This window comes from Jaculus jaculus, chromosome 12, assembly GCF_020740685.1.
Source record: "Jaculus jaculus isolate mJacJac1 chromosome 12, mJacJac1.mat.Y.cur, whole genome shotgun sequence".
Taxonomy (NCBI): Eukaryota; Metazoa; Chordata; class Mammalia; order Rodentia; family Dipodidae; genus Jaculus; species Jaculus jaculus.
The window spans coordinates 54,236,862-54,253,367 of NC_059113.1; the positions used below are offsets into that span (position 1 = coordinate 54,236,862).

The 16,506-nt window shown below is 41.3% G+C and overlaps 1 protein-coding gene across 5 annotated transcripts in view; it reads right to left on the reverse strand.

Moving 5' to 3' along the window:
- The window catches only part of Hs3st4 (heparan sulfate-glucosamine 3-sulfotransferase 4), a 443,755-nt gene that overhangs the window by 40,339 nt on the left and 386,910 nt on the right, over nt 1–16,506 (reverse strand). Inside the window, exon 1 of one of the 5 annotated variants that reach the window (XM_045131892.1) lies at nt 13,676–13,697. The exons of the other annotated variants lie outside the window; for them this stretch is intronic. The gene's annotated coding sequence lies outside the window, so the exon portion shown is untranslated. Of the gene's footprint in view, nt 1–13,675; nt 13,698–16,506 lie in introns of those variants that run through there. 5 annotated transcript variants of the gene reach the window in all.

A 16,506-nucleotide genomic window follows, 5' to 3' on the forward strand; every position in this document is an offset into this window, starting at 1 on the left:
TGATCAATTCATCTTACAACACACCTGAGAACATGTATTAAAGTTCCAAAGGCTTCATGTTATCATAGATCATAAGCAGTAAAACATCTTAAACCCCCCCGTCTGTTCCTCTTTTTTATTAAGGACTGGTTAATTATCTTGAAGGCAAAATGGCTTACAAGTCCAGTCATCTGCATATAAATATTGCTTTGTCTCTTTCTTTAGTCTAGTTCCATAGTCCTCAAACTTGAGTGGGCTTAAGCAAAACTTTACAGGGTTGTCTAAATAAGGCCTCCTAGACAGTACTTTATGGGAAATTTAAGGAATTCTCAAGGGCAGTGTTGACTATGTGCTGAGTTTGCTTCTCTAGCTGATGTCTTAATCTACCCTAGAAACTGAGAGTCTGTTCTGTGGCCAGAGGTCAGACATGCATCTCATCTTCTGTCTAAAGACTCCCCACAAGTCTCTCAAAGGGCTTTCAGGGTCAGGGTGGTGGAGAATTTCCCAGCCTTCTCTGGCATCATGCCATTCCTTCCCATAACTCAGTTTTACCAGTTTTATTTGTTGTTGCTTGGAGGCTCAGCATCTCCAGATTAAAATCTCTTATGACTATTTATGATTGCATGCCCTTTGGATAGTGGTACAAATCTTCTCCATGGCCCCCTGGGGTCTCCACAGGGAGGTCTGATATGAAACAGAAAAGCATTTACAGGTCACCTTTATGAATCTAGATGCTTTTCTGGGCTCGGCTCTTTGTCTTATCCATTTTTGACTAAGAGCTTATCCCCAAGAGAATGTTGGTACACCCTTTCCCCATTCCTCTACAGAGTGAAAAGAATGAATACTCTTCCCAGAGGGGCCAAGTGCTTGGAATACAAGTATTCTTAATACATTTCAGGTCCTGTACCTGGCCAACAGGGACACAACTCAGTGATCCATGATTTCTGGATGGTGGATAAAAGGATCATAAACATGCAGATGCTGGGCAAGTTCACTTGATTTGCTCAATACTTAGTCTCTGGGGATATTGCACTGAGGACAGGTGGACATGGAGCTTATTCCATCCCCAGTCTGCTTGCTCCACTTGTATGATCTTGAATGAATTTTTCTGCTGATATGAGTCAGATTCATGTTTTAGTTGTTTTCTTGTATTATTTTTTGTAAAATTCAATATAGTTTTAAAAATCACAGGGGGAAGGAGCTGCCATTTCTTAAGCTCCTTGAATAGATCTACTATTTTATATTATTTCATAATAGGTATATTAACAATGTTATAAAGTAAAATTTAGAATAAAAATGATGAGAATGAAAATATCTTGTTTGTTATGAGCCTTATAACATGACAACTATTTTCTATGCATTTTTTCAGAGCATGTGCAAGACCTTACCAGAGAGCAATGATGTTCACCTATGAAAAACTGAAGAACAAAGAGGTTAAGCAAATGTAATGGTCATATTTTCATCCCTGTGATAGAATACCTAAGAGAAACAATTTGAAGGAGGAAAGATTTATTTTTCTTTCTGGCGTTAGAGATTAAAATCCACAGTCAGCTAGAACTACTGCTTATAGGGCTATGGTGACAGAGGGCATAATAACGGAAGTATATATTGTGATGCAGAGCTTCTCACTTCTTGGAGTTGCAAAAGGGAGAGAGAGAGAAAGTGTGTGAGAGAGAGGAAGAAGAAGGGGCAGGGAAGGGAGGAGAGCAGAGAAGAGAAAAGAGGAGAGGGGAAAGGAGAGGATGGAGCTTCCTTGTCCTGCTTGTTTCCTTTGGGTCCTCTGTGTATTGGCTGGTGCTACGCAAATTCATGGTGAGTCTCCCACCCTCAGTTGCTGTTCCACACAGCAGTCATCTCTGGAGATGTTCTTATAGACACACCCAAAACTGAGCTTTACTGATCTAGAAGTTTCTTGCTCTAATCAAGTTGACGATCATAATCAAACACCACAGAGAAGCTGAGTTCCTAAATCAGTGACTCAAAAGTCAATGTAGAGTCAGGCGCTGAGGTTTTAGGCCCAGATGTACTTCCTGTTCACTGTCTGCTTCGTGCCTACCCATCAAGGAGTGTAGCAGACAGCTTCAGGTTCACTGAGATGAACTTTCAGACCAGACACAGATATGGAGGAAGGGATATTTATTGAAGCTTACAGACCCAGGGGAAGTTCCATTACAGCAGAAGAAACTGGCATCCCTTCACAGGTCCAAGCAGAGAGAGAGAAGCACAAGCCTAAAAGCCAAAAGCCAAATAGCACACTTTAGGAATTCCAGCTAGGCACACCTTTCATATCTTTAGATTGAAATCTGAAACCCACCACCACTCCTTAAGATCCACCCAGTGACACTGCCTCCAGCCAGGTAGCTGCAGATGCAAACTACAAACAATAAACAACTGAATGTATTGGGGGCCATCTATTCTATTCAAACCACCACAATGAGCTTGCTTCCCACTCCCGCTGCCATGTTTCTTTCTTTCCACCAAGCTTACCTCCTTCCTTAGAAAAAAAGTCCATGTATACCCTGACATTCAGAGTATCACTGCTTAGATTTCATAGAGGCAGAAATTAAAGCTGAAAGACGATGACCGGCCTAAAATAACACCATTTGAAAACTATAGATCCAGGGTCTGAGCAAAATTCTAGCTGTTTCCAAAGCATTCGGCCTCAGGGGTAAAACAAGATCAAGTATGAGAATGTCTACAGGAATATTTGTGGCTTGAAGACAGCACTCAGCACAAATAAAGCTCCTTTTTCTTCCGTTCATATGTCCTTGTCTTTCTGTCTCCTCTTTAGACTCTAGGCAGTAGCACTCTGCCTGTGGTCTCTTTTCATGAACTCGCCCTAAACACTGGGTCCTGTATCAAACCCTCTACCTCTACCAGGCTTGATAACAGCTGCAAAAATTGGTCTCCACACACCCTCCATCACTACTGTCAGAGTCACAACCTGTCAGTGGGCATAGCTGAGAGCTACAAGTCCATTCCAAGTTTGAAGAAGCCAACATTCACAAGGTGGAGATACAGATGGTCCCATTATGACATCTGAGGTTCTTAGCTGGCTCTCCCACAAGCATCCTCTCTGGGAGGTGCTAAGGGGTTTTAGGTTTAGGCCTTCTGGAGAGTAGTGTGGTGGGCTTTCATATTACACTCATTCAGAATTCTTGATACTTGGCTTATATCTGCCAGTGTCCAGCTGCACCACATACAAGATTTCTCTGAAGGAACTGTCAAGCAAGTCTCTGAGTGTGCAGCAAGTAACAGGTGTCCGCAATGAGACAGTTAAGCTTCTTGTTTTTGTCTGTTCATACCCAAAGAAAATGGAGCTGTATGAACTTTGCAGAATTTGCATTGTATATTTTGAATGATCTGAATATAAGTTAGTTTTCATGGCCCATAGAAAAATTGAGGTCAAGAATCCTGGTGGAGATTCCAGTTGGAAAGGAGACCTTTATCTAGTGATTATGAAATTGAAAGAAAACAAGTAACAAGTTACTGGGAGAAGACAGAGCATACTTGCTAAGATGCCAACAGAAGATAAAGTGGAACTAAAAGCTAAGACTGACTGAACACATGCCTGGAGCTCCAGGTGCTGGTCTGCACTGGGCAGCTTTGTACAATCACAGACATACAATGCAAGATCCCTTTTGTTCAGTCACTGAACATAGCTGAAATGGACACATTTGTGGCATTTATGTAAGCTCATTAGCACTGCCTTGCATGCATCCAGCCAATATTATAATTAACCACCTAAACCAACTACCCATCATCATAATCAACTAATACCCACCAAATACCCACCAAAACCAACCAGCTATTACCACAATCAACCAGTTGTCATAACAAACCATCACCACCACAACTAACCAGGCATTACCACAATAAACCTGTCATCACAATAGCCCATCACCACCAAAACCAACTGGCCATTACCGCAATCAACCAGTCATCACAGTAACCCATTGCCACAGCAACCAACCAGCCATTACCACAATCAACCAGTCACAACAACCCATCACCACCAAACTGAACATCACACAAAACCACAACAAGAAACCAATTCAGGGCTGTAGAAATGTCTTAGTGGTTAAGAGGCTTTCCTGTGAAGCCTAAGGACCTATAATAGACTCCCTAGGTCCCACATAAATGAAATGCACAAAGGTGCAACAAGTGCAATGTCACACATGCCCACTAGGTGGTGCATCCATCTGGAGTTCAATTGCAGTGGCTGAGGCTCTGGCATGCCAATACTTCTCTCTCTCTAAAAAATAAAAATAAAAATAAAAATAAATTGAAAAAAGAAACCAGCTTAAGAAATCAGCTCCAATAATCAACCACTGTCTAAACTAGCCATATGTCATTATAGCCACCACCACAACCAAGCAGACATAACCACTCAACAAGTTAACCATGGGTATCACACCAGAATACCAGAATAATTATGGCAGTCACCAGCACCCATGTATTCAACCAGCTACCATCCAATGCAAACACTACCATAACCAATGTCCAGAACATTCAATAGCCACCACAATTAGCTAACTTTCATTGAGTAGTTGCTAGGTCCCAGGAACCATGACAAGTATTTCTATGGATTAACATTAACCTTATCAGACAAGCATCAACACCGCTTTTGCTTCTATGGCTGCTACTACTGTTGTTGCTGCTGAGGCCATTACTAGTGCTACCACTACAACCACCATCACGTCTTATTATAGTACATTATATTACATAACATGTCCTTATGTTTATTGTATTATACATGACAGCTTATATTCTCTTACTTATACTTTGATGAAGAAGTGGTAATATGGGGTGGTTAAATAACCAAGTTCATAGTAAATTCGGAAACTGAACTTGGGAAATATGGCTGAAGGCCAAAATATGAATCCACAGAACTAAATTACATTGAATGATGGATATCATTTACTGAGAGGCTACCCATTGCCAGATGTTATGCTAAGCATTTCCCAAGCATTGCCACATTTAACTTAATTCCTTACTAAAAAAAAAAAAAAAAGAAAGAAAGAAAGAAAAGAAAGTATATGGTCTAACTTGTAAACTAAGGAAATAGAAGGTCATGGAATCAAAGAGACATGCTTAAGGTCATGCACAATGGTCTATTTCAAAGGACAATAGAATCTGTGCCATGATGGAAGCTGCCTTGAAGATACTGGTACCCCAAGAAAGATCTGTTCACTGTGTAGGTATATTTTTGCAGTAGACACGAGGCAAAGTTAAGCACTGCCATGGGTCTGGAAACACAGCCCACCATGGGTACTAGGTAACCCGGTGTGTTTGTTGAGTGTGCTGTTCAGGTATCAAGCTTGAACAGCAGCTGGTCACACAGGCAAGTACTCAGGTCAAGGTGACCATGATGTGGCTACTGGGCACTTCCTCATTCCCAGAAGAAGCAGTTTCATTGAATACCTCCTGCTAAGTATGCTCTGTGGTTTTCTGGTTTCCTCAGTGGTAGAATAGCAGAGACAACATCTGTCTGAATTCACTGCATTGTCCATGGAACTTGATAGTGCGGTTACTCTGCTCAATGATGTTTGTGTGAACAAAGCAGTGATCACACTTTCTACTTTTAAGGACATACATATCAGATTCACTCCTGCTGCCCACTACATGGCTGGGTTCTTCCTTAACGGCAGACAGCAGAGGTAGTGTATGTGCCAAAGAAAATATGACTTTGCCCTTAGAAAAGAACAATTCCTACATATAAGCACTGCCTAGATGAAGCGCAGTGAGCTGTAAACACTTACAGTGGGGGTATGACCTGCCCCACGAGGAACAGGGAGGCTCATAGGAACAATGTCAGTGAAAGGCAGATCTAAGATTAAATGTATCACTCAAGGGAAGGAAATTCTGTGTCTAAGAGAAGAGCACAGCACATACATAGACTGTGGCCACAGAACACAGAGGGGTTATGAATGGCTGGACAGGCCCAATGAGGTTGCAGGAAAGAGGCAAGTATGACAGTCCCATGGTCACCAAGGAATTGACTGTGTGTCTGAGAGAAATATAAAGGCGTTGCAGGGTATTGCAGTTAACTTCACATTGTCGGCACAAAATAACTCATCAAAAGCAACTGATTGAAGGAAGGGATTTATTTTGGGCTTCTAGTCTTGAGGAGGAGCTCCATGATAGCAGGGAAAATTACAGCATAAGCAGTGGCTGGACATCACCTCCTGGCCAACATCAGATAGACAACAGTAACATGAGAGTGTGCCAAAGACTCACTCAGTTGGCTATAACACTCATAAGCGCACCCCCAACAACTCACCTGTCCAGCAAGCTTCTAATTCCCAAAGTGTCATCTGGGGACCTAGTATTTAGAGCACATGAGGTTATGGGAGACACCTAATTCAAACTATCACACAGGGTCTTAAGTATAAGATATGTGATAGGTATAATCAAAATTACTCTGTTTTTTTTTTTTTTTTTTTTTCCAAGTCATTACTCAAGCTACCACAGGAAGACTGGGCTAAGTATAGGAGCAGGGCCATGGTGGAATGGTTTCAATGCATGCATTGAGAATCAAAGCTATTACAACTCAGACAAGAATTTTCAGCTTCACACACAGTAGCAGAGATAGTGAGAAGTGCAGGAGCTATTTATGAATTTAAATCAGAGGACCTACTCATGGACTCGGTGTTGGGTAAAACAGAACTGTGGAGGTAGATCCTGAGATGAAGTGTGCTCCATGACATGCCATGTGTCCTTTGGATAGTTAGCTTTGGTTTACATGAATCCCAATCCCAGTGCCAGGTTGTTCCTCAATGGGAAGATAAAGTCCCCTGGTGAGCAGGTGGCTCATCATTTACTGTCACAATTGGGGCTTGCTCTAACCAAATCAGGATGAAGGAAATCTTATTCATTGTAAGTAAGTACATCTGATCCCCTCAGAGGTGCCCACTCTGCATGGTCAGCAATGTGCCTGCTGCTCATTTTAATAACTAGACCCCTTCCAAGGACTTGAAAAGGAATGACACCACATTCTTAATTACATCACTCTTTCAGGTGTCCCAATAGAAAAATAAGCAGGAACTAGAACCCCAAAAGTGTTTTCAAACAATAATCAGCACATTTCACATTAAAGGATTATTAAAAATTATTAACAAAAATTTCTATGCACAATCAAGGTGGTCTAGAAGAGGTGTACCACTTGATAGAGACAGCAAGGAAGTGGAGGAGAAGGGAAGGGAGCCAACCGCCTGGAAGCTTTGCCTTAGCATCTGGGCTCATAAATGCAGATGCTGGTCACCCAAGAAAATTAGAGTCATGATATCAAAGAACATAGAGAAGATTCAAATGTGCACTTATGAAAGATGTAATCAGAGATTAGCTGGTTGGTAGGAAATAATGAAAGAATTGATGTGTATTTAAATAAAAGGGCTTTTCTGCACTTCATTCATTCATCAAATATTTCTCATCCACCTGCTAAGTGCTAAATGCTGGTCCAGGTACTTGGAAAATACACAGTCTTCACCCCATGACTCTGACATTCTGAAGGGCTCCTTAGATTTCAGTGAGTTTTCAAACAAACATGTGATGCTTGCTCATGTAATGTGACAGGCTATAAAGTAAAAGGAAACAAGAGGACAGGACTGTGTTCTTAAGTGGAGCCATGAGCCATGGAGAAGTGATGTTTGAGCAGAGGACCACAGTAAGATGAGGAGCTGTGGGAAGCATTCCAGGCCTTCCTGACAAGCTCTACCCAGTCAGTGCTTGTGGCAGTGTCTTTCATAAGCCCACTCTACATGTGACAAGAGTGAGGGTGAGAGAGATGAGTTGACAGGCCAGAGTTCTACAGTAAAAACAAACAAACAAACAAACAAAAAACTGACAAAGCTGAGGTTTGAACCTGGATAAGCCAGACTTTAATACTTCCAGGTACACCCAAATAAGAATCTATTGTGAAGTTCCCTTTAGGTTTACACCGCTCATCATAGCAGGTCAGTTCCTCACATAGCCCATAACCAGCCATGGGCAGATGAGTCTTCCTTATGGGGTCTTGTGTAGGAGAACAGAAATGGAGAAGGAACAGGCTGTGGAAGAGGGAGGGAGGGTTTCTATTCCTCGTTTAATTCACATGGAAACCATTGGGAAATTCATTCTCTCCACTGCCTGTTTTTAGGACAGGAAGAATAACAATACAATTATAGCTATAATCTAAATGCCCAGTGATTGGAATCTGTTGAAATAACTAAAATACTCCTATTTATTCTCTGCAACCTAAGCCAAATATCATCCCATCCCAAGATTTTCCACATCCATGCAGAATGCATGTCTCCTTTCCTCTCTTTCCAAATTACTACTAAACCATTGATGTGTCTTTCAATAAACACATAAATTTGTGTTATACAGAGCATAAGACCACAGGGATTTATATGGTTTACACATACCTTTTTGATATTCTGTAAATTTTTAATCAATGTTTTTATAGTTAACCATTACCAGTTACCAAGGAAAATCCAGCCTTTCTCTAGAAAAGCAAGACCAATCTCAGTATGAACATAGACCTTAAAGCACATTCCCCATGGTTTTAACTGGAATAAATTAAAGCCCCCTGCTTTGTCCAAAGCTGTAAACCAAGGTATTCTACAACACTTTCTACTTTTATTCTTCCTGGTTTGGAAACTCAAATCCAACTGGGCTTCTGTTATCTGTTGACATCAGACATTTCTCATGACCTCTTTCAATCTCAATTTTCAAATATATGAATAAGAGTTAACATAACCATATTTCATAGGATGGATTGGGTTAATACATAATAGGTAATTCTAATAATCTTGAAGAAATGGCAAGATATTATCTTTCATTCTGCAAGAGTGCAAGCTACATAAAGGTAGTACCTAGATCATGTTCCCTGATCATCTGTGATTCTGTTGTACCCCTACACAGAGCCTAGGAGATACCAGACACTCCACCAATATTTGTTGAATGAATGGGGAGTTTTGATATGCATCCCAAGTTAGAAATACATATTCAAGTTTATAGGAAGGAGTAAATTGATTTGTTCGCAATTGTAGAGGTGCTTGGAAAGCATCAGGATTTGTCTAGGTCTAAATTCCAAGCCTGATTCCATTCAGCACAACTTTCTCCAGAAGGCATTCAGAATGTTCTCCACTGTGAAAAAAAAAAAAAATGCTTAACAAAAAACAACTTAAGAAAGGAATTATTAGCTGGGCATGGTGGTAAACATCTTTAATCCCAGCACTTGGGAGGCAGAGGTAGGAGGACTGCTGTGAGTTCAAGGCCACCCTGAGCCTACATAGTGAATTCCAGGTCAGCCTGAGCTCGACTGAAACCCTACCTCGAGAAAACAAAACACCACAACCAATAACAAAAAGAAAAGAATTATTAATTTTGGCTCATGGTTTTGGAGGGTTCAGTGCATAGTTAGTTGGCCTCATGAACTTGAGCAAAGCATCATGGCAAAGGGTGTGTCTGGAGGACAGCAGTTGTTCATATCACGATGGACCATAAGGCAGAAAGAGCAAGATGGGAAGTAGTCAGGTATAATATTCCCCAGAGGACTGGCTCCTAGTGAGTAACTTCCTCTAGCTAGGTCCCTTTTCCCAAAATTTCCAGGACTTTCAAAACTAGAATCACTAAATGGAAGAATTCAAAGCAGCAGCCTTTCAGGACATTTCAGATCCAAACCATAGCCATGCTGGGTGAATGAGAAGCCCAAAGAGATATAACATTCTTATCTGAGAGGCCATGTGTGCATCTCACTGCAAGCCATTGGATAGATGGGGTAATACTCAGAGAGAAGGTCCACAGGGAGCATTAGAGAGCCATTAGCAGTAATAAACTCAAGGGATTCATATGGAACAAAGGAACTATCACAAACTCCAGTCATTTGGCTGGCAGAACAAAGACCTCAGGAAATTAAATAATGTTGGATACATGGTCCCTGTTCACACTGGAGACCGAATAATACTCCAATCCCCAAATCTTGCAAGGAAAACAAATGAGAGTTTAGCTGGGGTGTGGGCTCATAGAGCTGGCTTCATAAAGAAAAGTGAGGGAAAGAAGGGTTGGAGAGACCTATTCCCAGTGGAAAGGCTATTTCTGAAGGGCCGTGGAGACTATAGAAAAGAGAAATCCCCTAAAGTTTCCATAGAAGACTCATGGCTGCAGGCCCTGAAATCTCATGAAGAGATTAAACAAATTAAGTCTGTTTAGCTTAGATAAGCAGAACCCAAGGGAAGTATAACTATTCACAGACATCTGACGTAAGGAAGTATTCAGGAGGGAGCCTGTCCAAGAACCAAGGAATAAAGCTAAACCAAGAGGAATTAGACCATGAGGGCAAAGCCCAAACTTGACAGGGAAGCCATCCAATGTATCAGGCACTAATGTTTCCTTTCTCTCTCTCTCTCTCTCTCTCTCTCTCTCTCTCTCTCTCTCTCTGTGTGTGTGTGTGTGTGTGTGTGTATGTGTATGTGTGTGTTTCTCAATGTGTTATGCTTGCTTCTGTCTCAGGATCTTTGCACTTACTACTTTTATATAAATCTCTGTGGTTTTCTTAACTCCAAATCTTACAAGTTTTTATTTTTGAGTTTTCTCTTTCTCACTGTCTGTCTATCTATCATCTATCTATCTATCTATCTATCTATCTATCTATCTATCTATCTATCTATCTATCTATCTATCTATCTATCTATCTATCTATCTATCTATCTATCTGAAACCTGTCAATAGGCCATAACAACTTCAATTCAAAATAAAGTAGCCCCATACTGCCCCACCAGTTGACAAATGACCCTGAGTTTTCTTACCCAAAGTACTTGTTACATGTGCAATTGTTCCTTTATTAGCTCATTGTTGGATTAAGTTTAACTTCTGTGTACTAGACTGTGAGAATGTTGGTTCATATGTCAATGCCAGGGGCCTGCTAAGCATTTATTGTCCAAGGACCAAATCTGGCCCATCACCTTCTTTTGAAAGATGAAATGGTTATTTATTTGTGTTGGTGGGTGGTATTGTGCAAGGCATATGTGTGTGCAATATATGCACATATGTATGCAGCTGCGTGCCTTCTATGTGTACATGTGCAGAGGCCAGAGGAGAATGCCAGGTATCTTCCTCTATCACTCTTTCATGGTGTTTCCTTGAAAATGAGACTCTTGGTGAGCTGGAGCTCCCATTTTTCAGTCAGTCTGGCTGATCAGAAAGCCCCAGTGACTGTCCTGTCTCCAGTCTCCTCAGCACTGAGGTTACAGGCATGTGTGACTATACACTGCTTTTTATGTGGGTGCTGGGGATTGATCTCAGGTCTTCAGACTTGAGTGACGAGTGCTCTCATCACAAGCTGAGCCACCTTCCCAGCCCCTGAAAATTATATATAATTGGAAGAAGCAACAACCACCCACTTATCAATTGCCTGTGGATAATTTCACCTTAAACAGGCAGAGTACTTGTGGCAGAATACTACCTTAAATAATCAGTGTATTTGTGGCAGGATCCTTTGGATCCATAAAGTCCAAATTACTTACTCCTGCCCCTTCATAGAAAATGTGTGCTGCCCCTGGTCTAATGCAGCCCTGAATCCACTATGCCTGAAATAACCCTGATGGACTTGATGAATGAAACAAGGTGAAGATGGGAGAGAAAGAAAAAAAAAAATGAAGAGCATTACAGGATCATATCCCTTATCAGAAATGGTTGGGACCAGAAATGCATCTGATTTTGAGTATTTTCAGATTTTGAGATATATGAACATATGTCACTGGTTGGGCCGACCTAATCTCTTAGCATGATGCAGGATCTCCACTAGGAAATGATCCTCCTTCCTCTTAGCATAATGCAGGATCTCCACCAGGAAATGATCCTCCTTCCTCTTAGCATGATGCAGGATCTCCACCAGGAAATGATCCTCCTTCCTCTTAGCATGATGCAGGATCTCCACCAGGAAATGATCCTCCCTTCCTCTTAGCATGATGCAGAATCTTCACCAGCAAGTGCTCTTCTCTTCCTTCTCAATGTGAATTGTTTTGCATATGGCAGTGGAGTTTCTGGAGCCTAACATCCCCAACTACAAATCTCAGCCCTGATTCAGGCGATTTGGGGCAACCACTTCATCTCCCTGTGCCTTGACACCCTCATCTGTACAATGGGGTTATTAGCTCTTCATAAGTAAGGTCCTTCTGATGCTTAATGGTATAATGCATGCCAAGTGCCTGATAAAGACTAAGGGCCCCATAAATGTTTGCTGCCATGGTTACTGTCATGCTGTGGTTGTTACAGACCTATGGAAGCAGCAGGGCTCTAGGTTCTGCCAGCACTGGCTCCGGAGAGCCTCCAGGAAAGCAGCTTCATTCTCCCCCTGACTGCCAGCTTCAAAAGAGCTCTTCATTTTCAGAGGGTACATCTGATAAGCTTGTGAATTTGCATGCTGCCAAAAGCCCCCTGTGGCTTGTGTAAGTCCGGATTATTCTGTTTATTCCTTCAGTCACAGCTGTCGTTTATCATGTGGCGGCAGCTCGTTTATTATGTCTCAGACTTCCCAGGTGCCTGCTCAGGGCAGCCTTTGTAAACTCTATCTGCTGCCTCTGCCACCGAGTGAGATGTTGATGGTGGCAACAGCCCTGGTTACCTGCAAGTGGGTCTGAGAAAATGTTGGGGCTGAGAAGTTCGTGGGAGGGGTCCCTCCTTCTCATCCTGCCAACAAGGAGAGCTGCTTATTTCCTGATCATTTTTCTGAATTGGTACCAACAGCTGCTTTCATCCTTATACAAGACAAACACAGTCATTTCCCTGTTTTATTATTAACACATTCTGGCATAATTGCTTGGGCCCTCAACTGTGACCTGTTAGAGACTCACTCAGCTGTGGAATTTTCAAGGGGAATACAGCATCGTGGTTGAAGACGGCAATATACATTTTTTTTTTTTTTACCAGCCGAATCTATTTGTCTATAAGCCCCCAAGTCAAATCTCTTGTTGAATTTGTTCAAACATAAATGAATAGTTGAATTTACATAGATTTAATGTCTTATAATCTTTCTGGTCTGGGGATCTATATTCAAGACTAGATGTACCAGCTCAGATATATCGTGTTTAATGCTGAAAATAATTTTAATGTCTAAATCCCAATGCCTTTGTACATTACTAAACCACAGCAGCCAATCCTTTCTAGTAAGATACACAAAACCAGGGGTTTCCAATGAACAAAGACACAGTTCTTTGGTTGGGGCCATGTGCATGGGTTTGTGTGAAAAAATAAAAAATAAAAAGAAAGAAACCTACTGCAAGAGAAATTATCTGGTGATACTTATTCTGGTGGACTCATCCCCTCTTCCACTGACACAAATACTATAAAATTTTGAGGTTTATTCGAGGGCCTGTGATAAACATTCCTGCAATTATATCCATATCAGTCTCTCTTGAGTGGGCATAACTTATCATATGACCAATGTTTTGAGAGTCCCTTGGATGGGCTTGGGATTGGTTTGGATGTTAGACAAACAGCAGTGAAAAAAAAAAAAAACCATAAAGTTTGGCTGTTCTAGAGCTGGCACAAGTGGGGTGCAGTCAGGTGGTGATATCATATGATCTCAGAATGAACCACTCAAGAGCATGAGGCTGAGGTGATTGATGGTGCAGGTAGGTGTAAGAAAGCACCAGTACATCCTGAGACTAAAGTGTCCTTCAGTGAATGAAGCAGGCAGAAAGCAGGCTGATACCTGGATTCTTTAGGCTCCTATCATCATGGCCCCTCATTTGTTACACTTCCTGTGAAGATGCCCACTTGCAACAGCTTGTGGCTGCGCCTCCCCAAAGACAAGAGTCTATTTCCCTTCCTCTGTGAACCTGAGCTTGTGATTAGTCAAAGTCATATCACAATAAAATACAGAAGGGATGGTTTAGCACCCAGACTTGCATCTCTTGCTTTTATTCAGTAGTCTTGAGGCCACCACGATGCAAAGAAACTCAGCCTGTTCCCTTGAAGGCTAGTGAACTCCAATAAACAACGCACAAGAATCCCCAAATTAGAAGAGCAGAAGAGCCGCTCCACAGGAGCATGGAGAGGAATGTTAGTATCCTTCTGCCCCAGTACATTTTGAGATAGTTTGTTATGCAGCAGAAGCCAGTTGCTTCACCAGTGAAGGCATATCCTCTGGAAAAAAAAAAAAAAAAAGTATTATAAAGCCCCCCAAGGCAATTGGACTTAGAGGAAGAGGGATTCAGAGGACCACAGAGTGGTCAGTGTGGCTAGACTGCAACATGAATGAATTCTTGATGGTTCTCAGCAATTTCTAAGGAGTTTAAACTTGCTATCCTGTGAACATATATATACAATGGCTTCTTTTGTTTCCTGTCTCATCATACCCCAGTTGCTGCACTGGATCAAGGTATTTTCTTGTTATCCTCACTTAATCCTCATGTAAAGCCTTTGTGTAATGTGTCATCATCCCAGTTTAGAGATGAGGCCACTCTGCCTGGGGAGGAGACATGCCATGCCCAATTGTGGGAATATAATCCAGAATTACTCCAGTGCTAAGTAAAGCCCATGTTTTGAACACTGTGCCTCCCTGGCTCTATACTCTTCATTTCCCGCATTCTCAAATGCAGGACAATGTTTCTAGCCCCATTCTCTTCACTGCAGGTCTTCACACTATTGATGGCCTGAAAACCTTGCTTTCAGTTTAACACTCAGTCTAAATCCTCAGCCTAATTGAGTGTTTTCTTTCAGGTACAGCAAGCTCAGTTTAAACTGCTGAATGATTAAGTCACTTTTTTTTAAAGTGCATTAACCCAAATTCTGTGTTCCTACTGAATTTATTGGGATGGTGTCTCTTTCCTCACCAAATTTATGCAGCTTAAATACTTTATGTCTCTTTCTGGTCCCTGCCCTCAGTTTATCCCTATAAAGCCTGCAGGTACTTTTGTACTTTGACAAAAAACAAAATTTGTATACTGAAGTCATATCATCCAATGCAAGCAAATGTTCTCAGAAGTTATTGTACATTCTTGTTTTGTTTTTTGGTTTTTTTCGAGGTAGGGTTTCACTCTAGCTCAGGCTGACCTGGAATTAACTCTGCAGTCTCAGGGTGGCCTTGAACTCATGGCGATACTCCTACCTCTGCCTCCCGAGTGCTGGGATTAAAGGCGTGTGCCACCATGTCTGGTGATTGTAAATTCTTGTAGATCCATAAAAGTGCCCAATGTGAACTGACCAGTGGAAAATGTTGAAGGTATGGATTTTATGGTCTTTGATAGAAAAATGAGAAATATTTAGAAAATAAAATCCAGGGGTAAATGATTACATTAATTGGTGACACTGCATAAACAGCATAGAAATATCTCAGAGGCATGCTGGGATGACTTTAGCATACTATAGCTTATTCGCATAAAGGAAATGGTCCTGTGGATGGATTTGGTGAAGAACATGCTGGGTGAAATAAGCCAGACACAGAGAGACTGTGTGTGTTGTCACTCACTCAGTGTGCAGACTCTAATCCATCAGACCCATAGAAGCGGAGATTAGAACGGTGGTTACAGGGGTTGGAAGAGTGGGGTAAGTGGAGATGATAGTTGAGGGGCAAAAGATATCAGATTTTTTAAAAATCTATCCATCATACAACATAATGAGTTTAAGTCATAATAGCATATTCTGAATTTTCAAAATTTCAAAATTCCAACTACAAAAATCAGTATTTGAGATAGTACATATTTTAATTAACTTGATTTAACTAGCTTGCATTGTGATGTTAAATGATACCATCAATTTGTACCTTGTACCCTGCATAAATAATTGCTATTATATGCAGAATTGATATATTTATACATTGAGTAGTGTATATAATTATAAATGTTCAATTTACAGTAACTTTTAAAAATACAAATGTATTTTAGTGATGAAAGAACATGGTAGCATGACAGAATAATTGGGGTGTGTGTGCAACATCAGGATGTTCTTTCGGAATGTGTTAGGGAATGTATTTAAGAAACACAAATGCCAGCCATATTTATGCCACAGCCAGCTGAACAAAGGACCTAAGGCTCATGGCATATTAATTCACAAGAACTTCCATCCAGCATATTGCCACATTCTCAAAGGTACAGAGGTCACTTGTAGAACACTGTAGGGGTGCACTTATGGAGGTGAGGCATGCAGGCCTCCAGCAAGATTCCTAGGTGGAGCTAAAAAGTTCCGTAGGAAAATGCCCTGTTGTCCATTCTTCATCCCTTGAGAAAACCTTTGCTGGGCATCTATTATGGGTCATGCTGCACGCTAAGTGCTACAATTATAACCTTGGCCCTGTCCTTGGGTAATTACTATACAGTAATAGTGAGAGTTGTGTTCATATTTGTCATAAAGAGTTATAAGTATTATGATGGCTATAAGCAGGTACTATGCAACCACCAGCAGGCCTGCTAACCAGGGAGACAGACAAACAGACAGAGACAGCAAGAAGAAAAGGGATGATCCAAGACATTTGGCTTGGGTCTTTAAAGACTCAGTCAGACAAAGAAAACAAATGTGTACCTCCCCAACGTGAACAGCTTCTGT